This window comes from Oncorhynchus masou, chromosome 17 (assembly GCF_036934945.1).
Source record: "Oncorhynchus masou masou isolate Uvic2021 chromosome 17, UVic_Omas_1.1, whole genome shotgun sequence".
In the NCBI taxonomy this organism is placed as follows: Eukaryota; Metazoa; Chordata; class Actinopteri; order Salmoniformes; family Salmonidae; genus Oncorhynchus; species Oncorhynchus masou.
The window spans coordinates 27,139,101-27,155,112 of record NC_088228.1 but is presented as its reverse complement, the minus strand read 5'-3'; the positions used below and the strand labels follow the sequence as shown (position 1 = coordinate 27,155,112).

General features: G+C 44.8%; 1 long non-coding RNA gene across 1 annotated transcript in view; it reads left to right on the top strand.

Moving 5' to 3' along the window:
* The window catches only part of LOC135558190 (uncharacterized), a 36,924-nt gene that overhangs the window by 9,128 nt on the left and 11,784 nt on the right, over positions 1 to 16,012 (top strand). The window lies entirely within an intron of this gene.

The following is a 16,012-nucleotide window of genomic DNA, read 5'->3' as shown; positions in this document are numbered from 1 at the left end:
TTGTGAAGATTTCCACAGACTTGCGGCCTTCGCATGCCACAGTGCCTTCAGAAATTATTCACACCTCTTGACCTTTTTCCACATAATGTTGTGTTACAGCCTGAATTTGAAATTGATTCAATTGCAATTTTCTGTCACTGGCCCCATATGTTAAAGTAAAGTGGAATTAATGTTTTTTGAAACGTTTGCAAAGTCATTCAAAATGACAAGCTGAAATGTAAATGTGGTTGAACAAGTCACATAACTTGCATGGACTCACTCTGAGTGCAATAATAGTGTTTAACATTATTTGTTAATGACTTTCTCATCTCTGTACCCCACACATACAATTATCAGTAAGGACCCTCAGAGCAGTGAATTTCAAACACAGATTCAACCACAAAGACCAGATTTTCCAGTGCCTCGCAAAGGGCATCTATTGATAGATGGGTACAACAAAAAAAATAGCAGACATTGAATAAATATCATGTGAGTATGGTGAGGTTATTAATTACATTTTGGATGGTGTATCAATACACCCAGTCACTACAAAGATGCAGGCGGAGAAGATCAGGGATTTCCCCATGAGGCCAATTGACTTTAAATCAGTTACAGAGTTTAATGGCTGTGATAGGAGAAAACTGAAGATGGATCAACAACATTATTATTCCACAATACTAACCCAATTGACAGAGTGAAAAGAAGGAAGCTTGTACAGGCTAAAAATATTCACAAACATGCATCCTGTTTGCAACAAGGCACTAAAATAATACTGCAAAGAATGTGGCGAAAATATCACTTTTTTATCCTGAATACAAAGTGGTATGTTTGGGGCAAATCAAATGCAACACATTACTGAATACCACTCTCCTATTTTCAAGCATAGTGGTGGCTGCATCATGTTATGGGTATGCCTGTAATCGTTAAGGACTGGGGAGATTTTTTGGGCTAAAAAAGCAACAGAATGGAGGAAAACCTTGTTCAGTCTACTTTCCACCAGATGCTTGGGAAAGGACAACCTTAAACACAAGGCCAAATCTACACTGGAGTTGCTTACCAAGAACAAAGTGAATGTTCCTTAGTGGCCAAGTTATAGTTTGACTTAAATCTACTTGAGAATGTATGGCAAGACCTGAAAATGGTTTTCTAGCAATGATCAAACCCCAATTTGACAGACTTGAATTTAAAAAAAAAGAATAATGGGTAAATGCTGCACAATCCAGGTGTGGAACGCTCTTAGAGACTTACCCAGAAAGACTCACATCTGTAATCGCTGCCAAAGGTGCTTCTACAAATGATTAAGTAAAAGTAAAAAGTAAAAAAGTTAAAAAAAATAGGACAAAATCTGATCTAATTAAACTTTAAATGCACTTTAAATAAAGTTTGATTGAGTCCTATATTTTAACTTAGATTTTTGGTTGAGATGGGGATGAATCCAACATTCACCATTTACCTGAAAATTGCATTTGAAATCAACCAAAGTTTGAAACCCTAGGCGTATACAGTTGAAGTCAGAAGTTTACATACACTTTGGAGTCTAAGGTTAGAGTCATTAAAACATATATTTCAACCACTCCACATATTTCTTGTTAATCAACAAACTATATTTTTGGCAACTCGGTTAGGACATCTATTTTGTGCATGACACAAGTAATTTTTACAACAATTGTTTACAGACAGATTATTTCAATTATAATTCACTGTATCACAATTCCAGTGGGTCAGAAGTTTACCTCCACTGAGTTGACTGTGCCTTTAAACAGCTTGGAAAATTCCAGAAAATGATGTCATGGCTTTAGAAGCTTCTGACATCATTTGAGTCAATTGGAGGTGTACCTGTGGATGTATTTCAAGACCTACCTTCAAACTCAGTGCCTCTTTGCAAGACATCATGGGAAAATGAAAAGAAATCAGCCAAAACCTCTGGTTTGTCTGGTTCATCCTTGGGATCAAGAACCAAGTCTGGTTCATCCTTGGGATCAATTTCCAAACGCTTGAAGGTACCACGTTCATCTTTACAAACAATATTACGCAAGTCTAAACACCATGGGACCATGCAACCTTCATACCACCCAGGAAGGAGACGCGTTCTGTCTCCTAGAGATGAACGTACTTTGATTCTAAAAGTGCAACTCAACCCCAGAACAACAGCAAAGGACCTTGTGAAGATGCTGGAGGAAACAGGTACAAAAGTATCTATATCCACAGTAAAACGAGTTCTATATCGACATAACCTGAAAAGCCGCTCCGCAAGGAATAAGCCACTGTTTCAAAACCGTAATAAAAAAAGCCAGATTACGGTTTGCACCTGCACAGGGGGACAAAGATTGTACATTTTGGAGAAATGTCCTCTGATCTGATGAAGCAAAAATAGAACTGTTTGGCCATAATGACCATTGTTATGTTTGTAGGAAAAAAAGGTGGATGCTCGCAAGGTGAAGAACACCATCCCAACCGTGAAGCATAGGGTGACAGCATCATATTGTGGGGGTGCTTTTCTTCAGGAGGGACTGGTGCACTTCACAAAATAGATGTCATCATGAGGGAGGAAAATGATGTTGATATATTGAAGCAACATCTCAAGACAAATGGACAACGACCCCAAGCATACTTCCAGAGTTTTGGCAAAATTGATTTAGGACAACAAAGTCAAGGTATTGGAGTGGTTATCACAAAGCCCTGACTTCAATCCTATAAAAAATGTGTGGGCAGAACTGAAAGTGTGCGAGCAAGGAGGCCTACAAACCTGACTCAGTTACACCAGCTCTGTCAGGAGGAATGGGCCAAAATTCACCCAACTTATTGTGGGAAGCTTGTGGAAGGCTACCGGAAACGTTTGACCCAAGTTAAACAATTTAAAGGCAATGCTACCAAATACTAATTGAGTGTATGTAAACTTCTGACCCAATGGGAATGTGATGAAAGAAATTAAAGGTGAAATAAATCATTCTCTCTTCTATTATTCTGACATTTTACATTCTTAAAATAAAGTGGTGATCCTAACTACCCTAAGACAGGGAATTCTTACTAGGATTAAATGTTAGGAATTGTGAAAAACGTAGTTTAAATGTATTTGGCTAAGGTGTATGTAAACTTCCGACTTCAACTGTATGTATTTTCAATTTTTAGTTAGAGCCCTGGGTTGAATTGAAACAATAGCTGTTGATGAATTTGCAAATGCTACAGTATATAGGCTTAAATAGTATCATTGACGTATATAAGTGATACAGTATGGTTACATTTAATTTGATCTGTTAAACCAATCCTTTGGAATGACTTTGATAGCAACAGTCAATATATTTTGTTATTAAGACGTTTCCCAATAGGCATTCTCATGATAGCACATTGGTAGTAATCAGTGACGAATATAAAAGCTGGGCTTGGTTAAAACCCTGGATGGGAGACCAAATGAATAGCTGTAGATCAACTCTCCAGTAGGAAGTGCTGCCCAGCCAATAGTAAAAAAAGAAAATTCTAGTGGATATGAAGTTGAAGATCTGACATTGTTTCAAAGGTACAAATTAAAGATTTTATACAAGGTTTGTCTAGGTTGAAAATTAGTTACAATGATGACATAATCCTGTGGTTGAAATTTTACCCTCAAAACAACAGTTTACATGGATTATTATTTTTCAGTTTTCATCAATGTGGACTCCATGTCAGAATACGTTCACAAATTACATTGAAACAACATTGATTCAACCAGTGGCATATATCTGCCTCAGCAAGGGTGTTCATTCTCCTGCCATGTAATTAGGAAGGATGAATCCGGGAAGGAGAATGAGCGTGCCAATGTTTGCGGTTGCACTGCATGGGCCAGGATCGAGTTTGGCAAATCCTGTTCTAGAACAGGGCTGTTCAATTCTGGTCCTGGAGGGCTGAAATCACTTCTGGTTTTTGTTTCTTTCTACCTAGTAGTTAATTGCCCTGAATCAGTGCCTGATTAGGAGAATATGAAAACCAGAAGTGTTTTTGCCTTCCAGGACCGACATTGAACAGTCCTGTTCTAGAGCATACTTGAGTCTCTCACTATTTTTCTCTTTCTTCTCTCTGTTAGCTAGCTGAAGGGCCCTCACATGTCATCTTGCAGAGGCTGAGAGGAAGAAGAAATCATCTCAGATATGTCAGTGCTAAGGCAGAGCAAGTGCCTTTACTAACGGCAGAAATGGAGTCATTTGAGTTTGTGTCCGCCGCAACTTGTAATTTCAGACTTGTCTTGTAGGCTTCAGATCTTGCCGAGGCTGTACAGTTGTGTCCATGGCAACATTGTGTCATGCTATTGTGCTGATTCTGATGAAAGCTACTGATGATTTGAGTCTTGTATTGTGTCCCTGTACTGTGTATATGAGGGTCAGAAAAGTAAGTGAAAGGAAACAAATGTTCCTATGGACGACCTCGAATAAAAATAAGCTGCGATTAAAGTACCCAAGATGCTCTCTGTCAAATAAAGGCTGTAGAAGTTATAGAAGGATAAAGAGTATCCAAGGACATAACAACATCAGTTTCTGCTCAGGATGTAACTTTTCCAATAAATAAACCACCTCAGAAGAACTTAACATTATTTCTAAAAGTAAACAGTTGCCGGAGAAGGATTATGGTTGAATATTTGCTCTGAAGATCAAAGGCGTTGCGTTACTGGAAAGGGGGCATGACCCTGCCCCGACCTCTAACAGTAACAGATGTGGACTGCGGTGTGGTCCCCCCAGTTATGGACCCTGCTGCTGCTGTGGTTTCATTGGGGATTCTAGGGAACATCTGTCTCTGTCTATCTCAGCAGCAGTTGGGACGTGACTCAGAGAGAGATGTCTACTCTCCAAGGAAGGTGGGTACTTATTAGAGGTCGACCGATTATGACTTTTCAACGCCGATACCGATTACTGGAGGACCAAAAAAAGCCGATGCCGATTAATCGGATGATTTGTATAAATATATTTGTAATAATGACAATTACAACAATACTGAATGAACAATGAATAATTTTATTTTAACTTAAAATAATACATAAATAAAATCTATTTAGTCTTAAATAAATAATGAAACACGTTCAATTTGGTTTAAATAATGCAAAAACACAGTGTTGGAGAAGAAAGTAAAAGTGCAATATCTTCAATATTCCCAGTTAAGAAGTATTAGGTTGTAGTTATTATATGATTTGTGATGCGTCGACTATTTCTCTCGATACCATTTGTATTTCATATGCCTTTGACTATTGGATGTTCATATAGGCACTTTAGTATTGCCAGCCCAATTTCGGGAGTTGATAGGCTTGAAGTCATAAACAGGCTGTGCCACAAGCACTGCTGAGAACTGCTGGCAAACGCAGTAAAGTGCTATTTGAATGAATACTTACAAGCCTGCTGCTGCCTACCACCGCTCAGTCAGACTGCTCTATCAAATATCAAATCATAGACTTAATTATAATATAATAAACACACAGAAATACGAGCCCTTGGTCAGTAATATGGTCAAATCCGGGAACTATCACAAAACGTTTATTCTTTCAGTGAAATACGGCACCGTTCTGTATTTTATCGAACGGGTGGCAACCCTAAGTCTAAATATTACTGTTATGTCATAATTATGTAAAATTCTGGCAAATGAATTACGGTCTTTGTTAGGAGGAAATGGTCTTCACACAGTTCGCAACGAGCCAGACGGCCCAAACTGCTGCATATACCCTGAATCTGCTTGCACTGAACGCAAGAGAAGTGACACAATTTTCCTATTTTCCAATTTTGCCTGCTAACAATAATTTATTTTAACTTAATATGCAGGTTTAAAAAAATATATACTTCTGTGTATTGATTTTAAGAAAGGGGTTGATGTTTATGGTTAGGTACATTTGTGCAACGACTGTACTTTTTTCGCAAACGCACTTTTGTTAATTCATCACCCGTTTGGCGAAATTGAAGTAGGCTGGGATTCGATGATAAATAAACAGGCACCATATTGATTAAATGCAACGCAGGACAAGCTTGTTAACCTAGTAATATCATCAACCATGTGTAGTTAACTCGTGATTATGTGAAGATTGATTGTTTTATTATAAGATAAGTTTAATGCTAGCTAACAACTTACCTTGGCTCTTTGCAGCCACATCCTTTTGATGCTACACTCGCATAACAGGTGGACAGTGTCACGCCCTGGTCGAAATTGTGGTGTGTTTTTGTCTTGGGGTTTTGTGGGATGTCTAGCTTTAGTCTATGGCTGCCTGAGGCGGTTCTTAATCAGAGTCAGGTGATTATGGTTGTCTCTGATTGGGAACCATATTTAGGCAGCCATATTCTTTGTGTGTTTCGTGGGTGATTGTCCTTAGTGTCCTTGTTTCTGTCGCTGTGTTAGTTTAGGCTGTTTCGGTTTTCGTTACGTTCATTACGTTCTTATTTTTGTAGTATTTTGTATTGATTCGTGTTTACGTTTTTTGATTAAACATGGATCGCAATCTACACGCATCTACATTTTGGTCCGACTCTCCTTCACCTACAGAAAACCGTTACAGAATCACCCACCGCAAACGGTGGGTGACAGAATCGTTATAGAATCACCCACCGCCAGCACCACGCATCAGACCTACTGTGCGCCTCGCCTGTTCAGCGCAGCCAGAGCCTTCCTCCTCTCCTGCGCTGCTGGAGTCTCCCGTCTGTTTAGCGCAGCCAGAGCCTTCCTCCTCTCCTGCGCTGCCGGAGCCTCCCGCCTGTTCAGCGCTATCGGAGCCTTTCTCCTCTCCAGCGCTGATGGAGTCTCCCGCCTGTTTAGCGCAGCCGGAGCTGTCAGTCTGCAAGGAGCTGTCAGTCTGCAAGGAGCTGTCAGTCTGCATGGAGCAGCCAGAGCTGTCAGTCTACATGGAGCAGCCAGAGCTGTCAGTCTACATGAAGCAGCCAGAGCTGTCAGTCTGCATGGAGCAGCCGGAGCTGCCAGTCTGCAAGGAGCTGCCAGTCTACAAGGAGCTGTCAGTCTGCAAGGAGCTGTCAGTCTGCATGGAGCTGCCAGTCTGCATGGAGCAGCCAGAGCCGCCAGTCAGCCAGACCCTTCCAGATCCGCCAGTCAGCCAGACTCTTCCAGATCCGCCAGACTCTTCCAGATCCGCTAGTCAGCCAGACTCTTCCAGATCCGCCAGTCAGCCAGACTCTTCCAGATCCGCCAGTCAGCCAGACTCTTCGATCCACCAGATCCGCCAGACTCTTCCAGATCCGCCTGTCAGCCAGACTCTTCCAGATCCGCCAGTCAGCCAGACTCTTCCAGATCCGCCAGTCAGCCAGACTCTTCCAGATCCGCCAGTCAGCCAGACTCTTCCAGATCCGCCAGTCAGCCAGACTCTTCCAGATCCGCCAGTCAGCCAGACTCTTCCAGATCCGCCAGTCAGCCAGACTCTTCCAGATCCGCCAGTCAACCAGACTCTTCCAGATCTGCCAGTCAGCCAGGATCTGCCAGAACCGTCAAACAGCCAGGATATGCCGGATCCAACTACCTGGCTGAGCTTCCTCTCAGTGCTGGGCTTCCTCTCAGTGCTGGGCTTCCTCTCAGTGCTGGGCTTCCTCTCAGTCCCGAGCTTCCCCTCAGTGCTGAGCTGCCCCTGTCCCGAGCTGCCCCTGTCCCGAGCTGCCCCTCTGTCCCGAGCTGCCCCTCTGTCCCGAGCTGCCCCTCTGTCCCGAGCTGCCCCTCTATCCCGAGCTGACCCTCAGTCCAGTGGGGTTCTGGGTGAGGACTACTAGGCCATGGTCGGTGGCGAAGGTGGACTATCATAGGATGCGAGGAGGGGGGACTAAGACATTTATAGAGTGGGTTCCACGTCCCGCGCCGGAGCCGGAGCCGCCACCATGGACAGGCGCCCACCCGGACCCTCCCTATATTTTTGATGTGCGTCCGGGAGTCCGCACCTTAGGGGGGGGTTCTGTCACGCCCTGGTCGAAATATATTATGTTTATTCTTCATTTATTCGGTCAGGCCAGGGTGTGACATGGGTTATTGTGGTGTGTTTTTGTCTTGGGGTTTTGTGGGATGTCTAGCTTTAGTCTATGGCTGCCTGAGGCAGTTCTTAATCAGTCAGAAGATTATCGTTGTCTCTGATTGGGAACCATATTTAGGCAGCCATATTCTTTGTGTGTTTCATGGGTGATTGTCCTTAGTGTCCTTGTTCCTGTCGCTGTGTTAGTTTACATAAGTTTAGGCTGTTTCGGGTTTTCGTTACGTTCATTACGTTTTTGTAGTATTTTATATTGATTCGTGTTTATGTTTTTTGATTAAATTAATCGCAATCTACACGCTGAATTTTGGTCCGACTCTCCTTCACCTACAGAAAACCGTTACAGACAGCCTGCCACGCAGTCTCCTCATGGATTGCAATGTAATCGGCCATAATCGGCGTCCAAAAACACAGATTAGCGATTGTTATGAAAACTTGAAATTGTCCCTAATTAATCGGCCATTACCATTCATCGATCGACCTTTAGTACTTATAGGTGGGTAGTACTAATGCTGAGTGCCAATTCCTAGTATCGTCTAATTAACATAATTTTGCATGGCCCAAAACATTAAAATCAAGGCATGAGAAAAGACACACATTCTTGGATCTAATCATCACTACTCTTATCTAAATTATGTCGTCTGACGAACAGAATAACACAGTTTCTCTGTAACTATAAATCCATAGCACATAGCACATCTTGATTGAGTCATCACACTGTGCTCCCATACTAGCCAGTCACAAGTATCACCTTCTCTCATTTTTACACTACATTACTAGGCAGGCCAAAACTCCATCCCACCAAAACAGGCATCTAGCAGGTGGTCTTTTCAAACAGCTCTTACACTTAAGGGCATTATCATACATTTCACAATTTTACAGTATTATTCCAACCTCATAGTGTGGAAATACACACTATATATACAAAAGTATGTGGACCCCCCTTCAAATGAGTGGATTCAGCTATTTCAGCCACACCCGTTGCTGGCAGGTGTATAAAATCAAGCACGCAGCCATTGCAATCTCCATAGACAAACAGAAGAATGGCCGTACTGAAGAGCTCAGTAACTTTCAAAGTGGCATTGTCATAGGATGCCACCTTTCCAACAAGTCAGTTTGTCAAATTTCTGCTATTTTTTTTGTTGCCCTGGTTAATTGTAAGTGCTGTTATTGTGAAGTAGAAACATTTATGAGCAGCACCTGCTCAGTCACGAAGTGGTATGTCGCACCAGTTCACAGAACTGGACCTACGAGTGCTGAAGCGCATAGCGTGTAAAAATTGTATGTTCTCGGTTGCGACCCTCACTACCGAGTTCCAAACTGCCTCTGGAAACAATGTCAGCACAAGAACTGTTCATTGGGAGCTCCATGAAATGGGTTTCCATGGCCGAGCAGCCGCAAACAAACCTAAGATCACCATTTGTAATGCCTAGTGTGGGCTAACAGTGTTTACCAATCTTGGTCCTGGACTAGAAACAGGATTTAACTAGTTAAAGGCTGATTTGTAATTCATATATACAGAAATAGAATTTAAACAGTACACAACACTTCCTATGCATTATGTAAAACTCTAAAACCAGTTCATCTCAGTATTTAATGCCCTTCATCTGCATTGATCTGATAAACAGGACAGGTGTTGTCAGGACCCGGTTTCGAACCTGGGTCTCCGGAGTGAGAAACAGTCACTTAACCAACTGAGCCACGAATAGTCAGCAGAACCCAGAAGATGAGGCAGACACAGCAGTACTTAAGACGGTGTATTTAATAAAGAAAAAATCCTTAAATACAAAAAATGGCAAATCCAAAAGGTGGTAGGAAAAGCACAAAAAGGCCTCAAAAGAAACTCACAAAAAATAAACAAAGACAAAAAACAGAATACCACAAGAGCGTCACCCGGAATCGACAAGAGTACACAGAACACTAGGGCAGGGTGCTAACATACAAACACAGAGCACAGAACTGAGGGAAACTAAGGGTTTAAATACAATTAGAGGAAACGAGGCACAGGTGCAAATAATTAATGGGGATCAAGGGAAAAACATAAGGACAAAAAGCACAATGGGGGCATCTACTGACCAAAACCCGGAACAACCCTGGCCAAATCCTGACAGAATCCCCCTAGGAACGGCTCCTGACGTTCCTACCAGCTCTCTCAGGGTGGAGGACCCTGAACTGACGAATGAGGTCAGGGTCCAGGATGTCTTTGGCAGGAACCCAGGAGCGCTCCTCAGGACCGTAGCCTTCCCAGTCCACCAGATACTGCCAGGACCGCTGCACCCGGCGGGAATCCAGTATCCGGTGGACGGTATAAGCCGGCTGGCCTCCAATGACACGAGGCGGAGGGGGAGGTCTGTCTGCCGGGACAAGGGGAGAAAAAACAACAGGTTTTAACAATGAAACATGAAATGTGGGATTAATCTTAAGGGATCTGGGTAAGTGTAGGCGATAAGAAACTGGGTTAACTCTCCTGGCAACCTTGAAGGGACCGATGTATTTTTGGGACAGCTTGCGAGACTCCACCCGTAGAGGTAAGTCTCTTGTGGAGAGCCAGACTCTCTGGCCGGGCGCAGGGTAGGCCCGGGACGGCGACGTCTGTTGGCTTGTTGTTGATACCTCTGTGAGGAACGCATAAGATTAAGACGGGTCTTCCTCCACATAAGCCGACAGCGTCTGACGAACTTCAAGGCTGAAGGCACTCTGACTTCTGCCTCCTGGTCCGGGAACAATGGAGGAGCATAGCCAAACTGACACTCGTGCGGGGACATACCAGTGGAGGAGCGCAAGGTGTTGTGCGCGTATTCGGCCCAAACAATAAAGGATGACCATGTGGACGGGTTGTCACGAGTCATACATCGGAGGGTGGTTTCCAGCTCTTGATTCATCCTCTCTGTTTGGCCGTTGGACTCCGGATGGTACCCTGAAGATAGACTGGCAGAAGCCCCCATGAGTTGGCAGAAGGCCTTCCAAAACCTTGAGGCGAACTGGGGACCTCTGTCAGAAACCACATCTTGAGGAATGCCGAAGACTCGGAACACATGATTAATTACCAACTCAGCCGTTTCCTTGGCAGAAGGTAACTTAGTCAGAGGGACGAACCTGGCCGCCTTTGAAAACCTGTCGATTATGACTAGGATAGTAGTATTGCCATGGGATGGAGGAAGTCCAGTAATAAAGTCCAATGAGATATGGGACCAGGGTCTGTGGGGAACAGGTAAAGGGTGAAGGAGTCCTTGAGGGCGGAGGTGAGAAGATTTGCCCTGGCAGCACACGGGGCAGGCATTGACGAAAGTGGCAACGTCTTCTCTTATGGTAGGCCACCAGAACTTACGCTGGATGAACTCCAAGGTGCAACCTACGCCCGGATGACAGGTGAGGCGAAAGGAGTGCCCCCACAGAAGGACCTGAGTCCTCACTGCCTTGGGGACAAACAACCGATTGGCAGGGCCTCCTTTAGGGTCCGGTTCGCTAGCTTGAGCACGTCTCACGGTATCCTCAACTTGCCACGAGATCGGAGCCACAATCTTAGCAGCAGGAAGGACAGGCATGTCCGTGTCATCTCGAATGGCAGGAGCGTAGACTCGGGACAGGGCATCCGGTTTGAGATTCTTCGACCCGGGCCGATAGGTGAGGATAAACTGGAATCGATTGAAGAAAAGAGACCATCTAGCTTGTCTAGAGTTCAATCGCTTCGCCTGCTGGATATACTCCAGATTTTTGTGGTCCATAAGCACTTGAAACGGGTGAGAAGCCCCCTCGAGCCAGTGTCTCCATTCCTTCAATGCCATCTTAACCGCTAGGAGTTCACGATCCCCCACATCGTAGTTCCTCTCAGTCGGGGTAAGCCGGTGTGAGAAGAAAGCGCACGGATGAAGCTTCTTGTCTTCACCCCTCTGAGACAGGACAGCTCCAACACCAACCTCTGATGCGTCTACCTCCACCACAAATGGTTCATCCGTAGTCGGTAGTATCAGGATGGGAGCAGAGAGGACGCGCTGCTTGAGTCCTTGGAAGGCCGTCACAGCTTCTCTTCCCCACAAAAACCTTGCATTGCCACCTTTGGTTAAAGCTGAGAGAGGAGCTGCCACCAAACTGAAGTTCTTGATGAACTTGCGGTAAAAGTTTGTGAAGCCCAGGAAACGCTGAACATCCTTAACGGATTTGGGGGTGGGCCAATCCGCTACCGCCCCTACCTTCCTAGGGTCCATTTGGACTCGACCGGGTTCCACTACAAATCCCAGGAATTGTACTCGGGATGAATGGAATTCACATTTTTCCAGCTTAACGTACAGATGGCTGTCTAGGAGGCGTTTGAGTACTTGTCTGACATGCTTAGTGTGTTCTTGAAGGGAGCTCGAAAAGATGAGGATGTCATCCAAGTAAACGAACACAAATATGTTAAGCATATCCCTAAGCACATCGTTTATGAGCGCTTGGAACACCGCTGGGGCGTTGGTCAGGCCGAAGGGCATCACCAAGTATTCATAGTGACCAGTAGGCGTGTTGAAAGCGGTCTTCCACTCGTCACCAGGTCTGATCCGCACAAGATGGTATGCGTTCCGCAGGTCAAGCTTAGTGAAAACAACTGCTTCCTGGAGCAGCTCGAAGGCTGTGGCCATAAGGGGTAGCGGGTAACGGTTACGGACGGTTATGGCATTGAGTCCCCGGTAGTCGATGCAAGGACGTAATCCACCGTCTTTCTTGGCCACAAAGAAAAACCCTGCTCCCGCCGGGGAGGTGGATGGACGCATGAGGCCTGCTTCCAGAGCGTCCTTGATGTAGGTATCCATAGCAGCTCGTTCGGGTGGAGATAGGGAAAAGATCCGACCCCTGGAGGGGCAAGTGCCCGGAAACAGGTCGATGGGGCAATCGTAAGATCTATGGGGTGGTAGCATGGTGGCCCTCTGTTTGCTAAACACCAGTTTGAGGTCATGGTAACACTCGGGAACTCGGGTCAGGTCGATGGATTCTAAAGACTCGGGAGTAGAACTCGGGAATTCTGGAAAATACAAGTAGCTTGGCACGTAGGACCCCACTGCTTGATAGTGCCCACAGACCAGTCGATGTGAGGGTTATGGCTGTGAAGCCAGGGGTATCCAAGGACGAGAGGGAACTCGGAACAGGAGATCAAATGAAAGTTCATCAATTCCTGGTGTTGTGAAACTGAAAGTCTCAAGGAGGTAGTGACATGAGTGACAAGTCCAGATCCCAAAGGGCTTCCATCCAATGTAGTAACCCTCATGGGGTCACTTAGAGGTTCAGAGGGAACGCCATTCTCCTTCGCCCAGACACCATCCATGAAGTTACCTGCGGCTCCAGAGTCTACCAAGGCTTGAAGGTGAAGCTTGTGGTTGTCCCAGGAGAGGGTGACTGGAATGAGCAGACGGGAGTTGGACGGATGGGAGGAGGTTATGTTTCCCGTTACAGATCCCCCCGGACTGTACGGGACAGAGCGTTTCCCTGGAGCCCGGGACACGTGGAACGGAAATGGCCCGGTTTGCCGCAATATAGACAGCGTCGCTCCCTCATCCGGCGGTCTCTCTCAGCCTGGGAGATGCGTCCAATCTGCATGGGTTCCGGTGGAGCCAGCGATGATAAAGGTGGGGACTCGGAGCTGGGACTGATAGGGGCTAGAGGTCTACGGTTGAGTTCTCTCTCTCTCAGACGCTGGTCAATGCGTGAGGCCAACTTGATCAGGGACTCGAGATTGTCCGGTGGTTCCCGAGTGGCCAGTTCATCTTGGATAGTGTCGGAAAGGCCTTTCAGAAAGCACACCGTGAGCGCCTCGTTGTTCCAGCCACTCGCTGCTGCCACCGTGCGGAACTGGATGGCATAGTCCGTCACGCTGCGCCAACCTTGATGGAGAGTCAGGAGCTGTTTGGCTGAGTCAGAACCACTGCTTGGGCCTTGAAACACTTGTTTGAATTCCTCAGCAAAGGCAGAGTAGCTGGCACAGCAGGAACTATGGGCATCCCACACAGCAGTAGCCCAGGCCAGGGCTTTTTCCGACAGCAGGGTGATGATATATGCGATCTTAGACCGGTCGGTGGGAAACGACGAGGGTTGCAGCTCAAAGGAGAGAGAACATTGAGTGAGAAACCCTTTACAAGCACTTGGATCACCTGAGAACCGTTGGGGAGGTGGAAGACGAGGTTCAGCCAGGGGGTTAACTGCCATGGGTACGTGAACCTGAGGTACTGGGACGGGAACTGTTGCCGGGGTAAGTCGATCAGATATTTGCTTAATGGAAGTCAGCATCTCCGACAGAAGATGAGAATGTCTAGCCATTAAGGCCTCTTGCTGAACCAGGGCGGCTTCGTGGCGTTGGACAGTCTCCTGGTGGTGGGACAGCGTGGCAAAAGGTCCTGGGAACTGGCTGCCTCTGGGTTCATTTTTGGCTCTGTGTTTCTGTCAGGACCCGGTTTCGAACCTGGGTCTCCGGAGTGAGAAACAGTCACTTAACCAACTGAGCCACGAATAGTCAGCAGAACCCAGAAGATGAGGCAGACACAGCAGTACTTAAGACGGTGTATTTAATAAAGAAAAAATCCTTAAATACAAAAAATGGCAAATCCAAAAGGTGGTAGGAAAAGCACAAAAAGGCCTCAAAAGAAACTCACAAAAAATAAACAAAAACAAAAAACAGAATACCACAAGAGCGTCACCCGGAATCGACAAGAGTACACAGAACACTAGGGCAGGGTGCTAACATACAAACACAGAGCACAGAACTGAGGGAAACTAAGTTTTAAATACAATTAGAGGAAACGAGGCACAGGTGCAAATAATTAATGGGGATCAAGAGAAAAACATAAGGACAAAAAGCACAATGGGGGCATCTACTGACCAAAACCCGGAACAACCCTGGCCAAATCCTGACAGGTGTAGTATCTCATCAAATGAAAGACTTAATTTCAACCAGTAGAGAATGTTCTTTTTTTGAAAGAAGTTCATAATTAAGTGTTTTAAATACATGCATTATAAATATTATAATTGTAATATTATAAATACAAGTTCAATCTGTACTTCAATGCACATCTGTTTTGCATTATAAAAACAGAGGAAGAGGTGTAAAAGACAGAAAGGGAAAGAGGTAAGACATAGGAGCAGGGAAGGCAGCATATGATTAATGAATCACAGTGCTACCCTAATATTCTCTCAGTTCATCACATTTACATAATAGTGTTTATAGTTGGCCCAAAGGTTATCTTAAAAGTGGGTGAAGTGGCGATGATGGGACTGGGGGTTGGCATCCTCTCTCACATCAAAACATATCTGCAGACAAGAGACAGATAGCATGTTAAAGCATGTTAAAGCCTTGTGTTTATTTTTTTTATTCTAACATTGTTAGCCATCATAATAATCAGGAGGTGAAATGCAAAACTGACCTTGGATCATTAACTCTGGGACTACTGCATCTCTATCTGTATTTCAATGTAAAGTATCTCTTTAGTAGTATTTCCTGTTGACCTGACCAAGTGACAATGCACCTCTGATCATGCTGTGCCCTCTATGTAGCCAGTTCAGATGCGGGAGGGGTTCACCGACACAGCTGATATAACCTAGAGGATTAAAGGAGAAGAGGAGAGAGGGATGAAGTGAAGGAGAGAGACGTATTGAGAAAATAAGTTAGTTCAACAGGAATCTGTGTGTGGCCTCACCTGGTGGCCACACCACACTAAGTGGCTGCAGAGTACTTTATGCTGAAAAACATGAATGGACACACGAGGACAAACAATATAGCGTAGTTATAGAAACAATGAATTGTCTTACTATTCTCCATGGTTGGCCCTCTTGCCTATTCTTTGAAGGTAGAAGGAGCCACAGTTATACACCTGAGCCTCCTTACTGCACAACACAATCCATCAATCAGATAGATACACAAGTGTGTAGGTGTAGGTTATACGATGTCTAATTGTTCTACATTTTTTCAATATGGGTGATTTAAAATAGCCTTATTTGTTTTTGTACAGACATCACACCCTTACCTAAATAGCACCTTCACCTGAGAAGTTGAAATCAAAGGGAGAAAATCTGGGAATTGAATAACTGCAGTTGACATATGTAGCTATG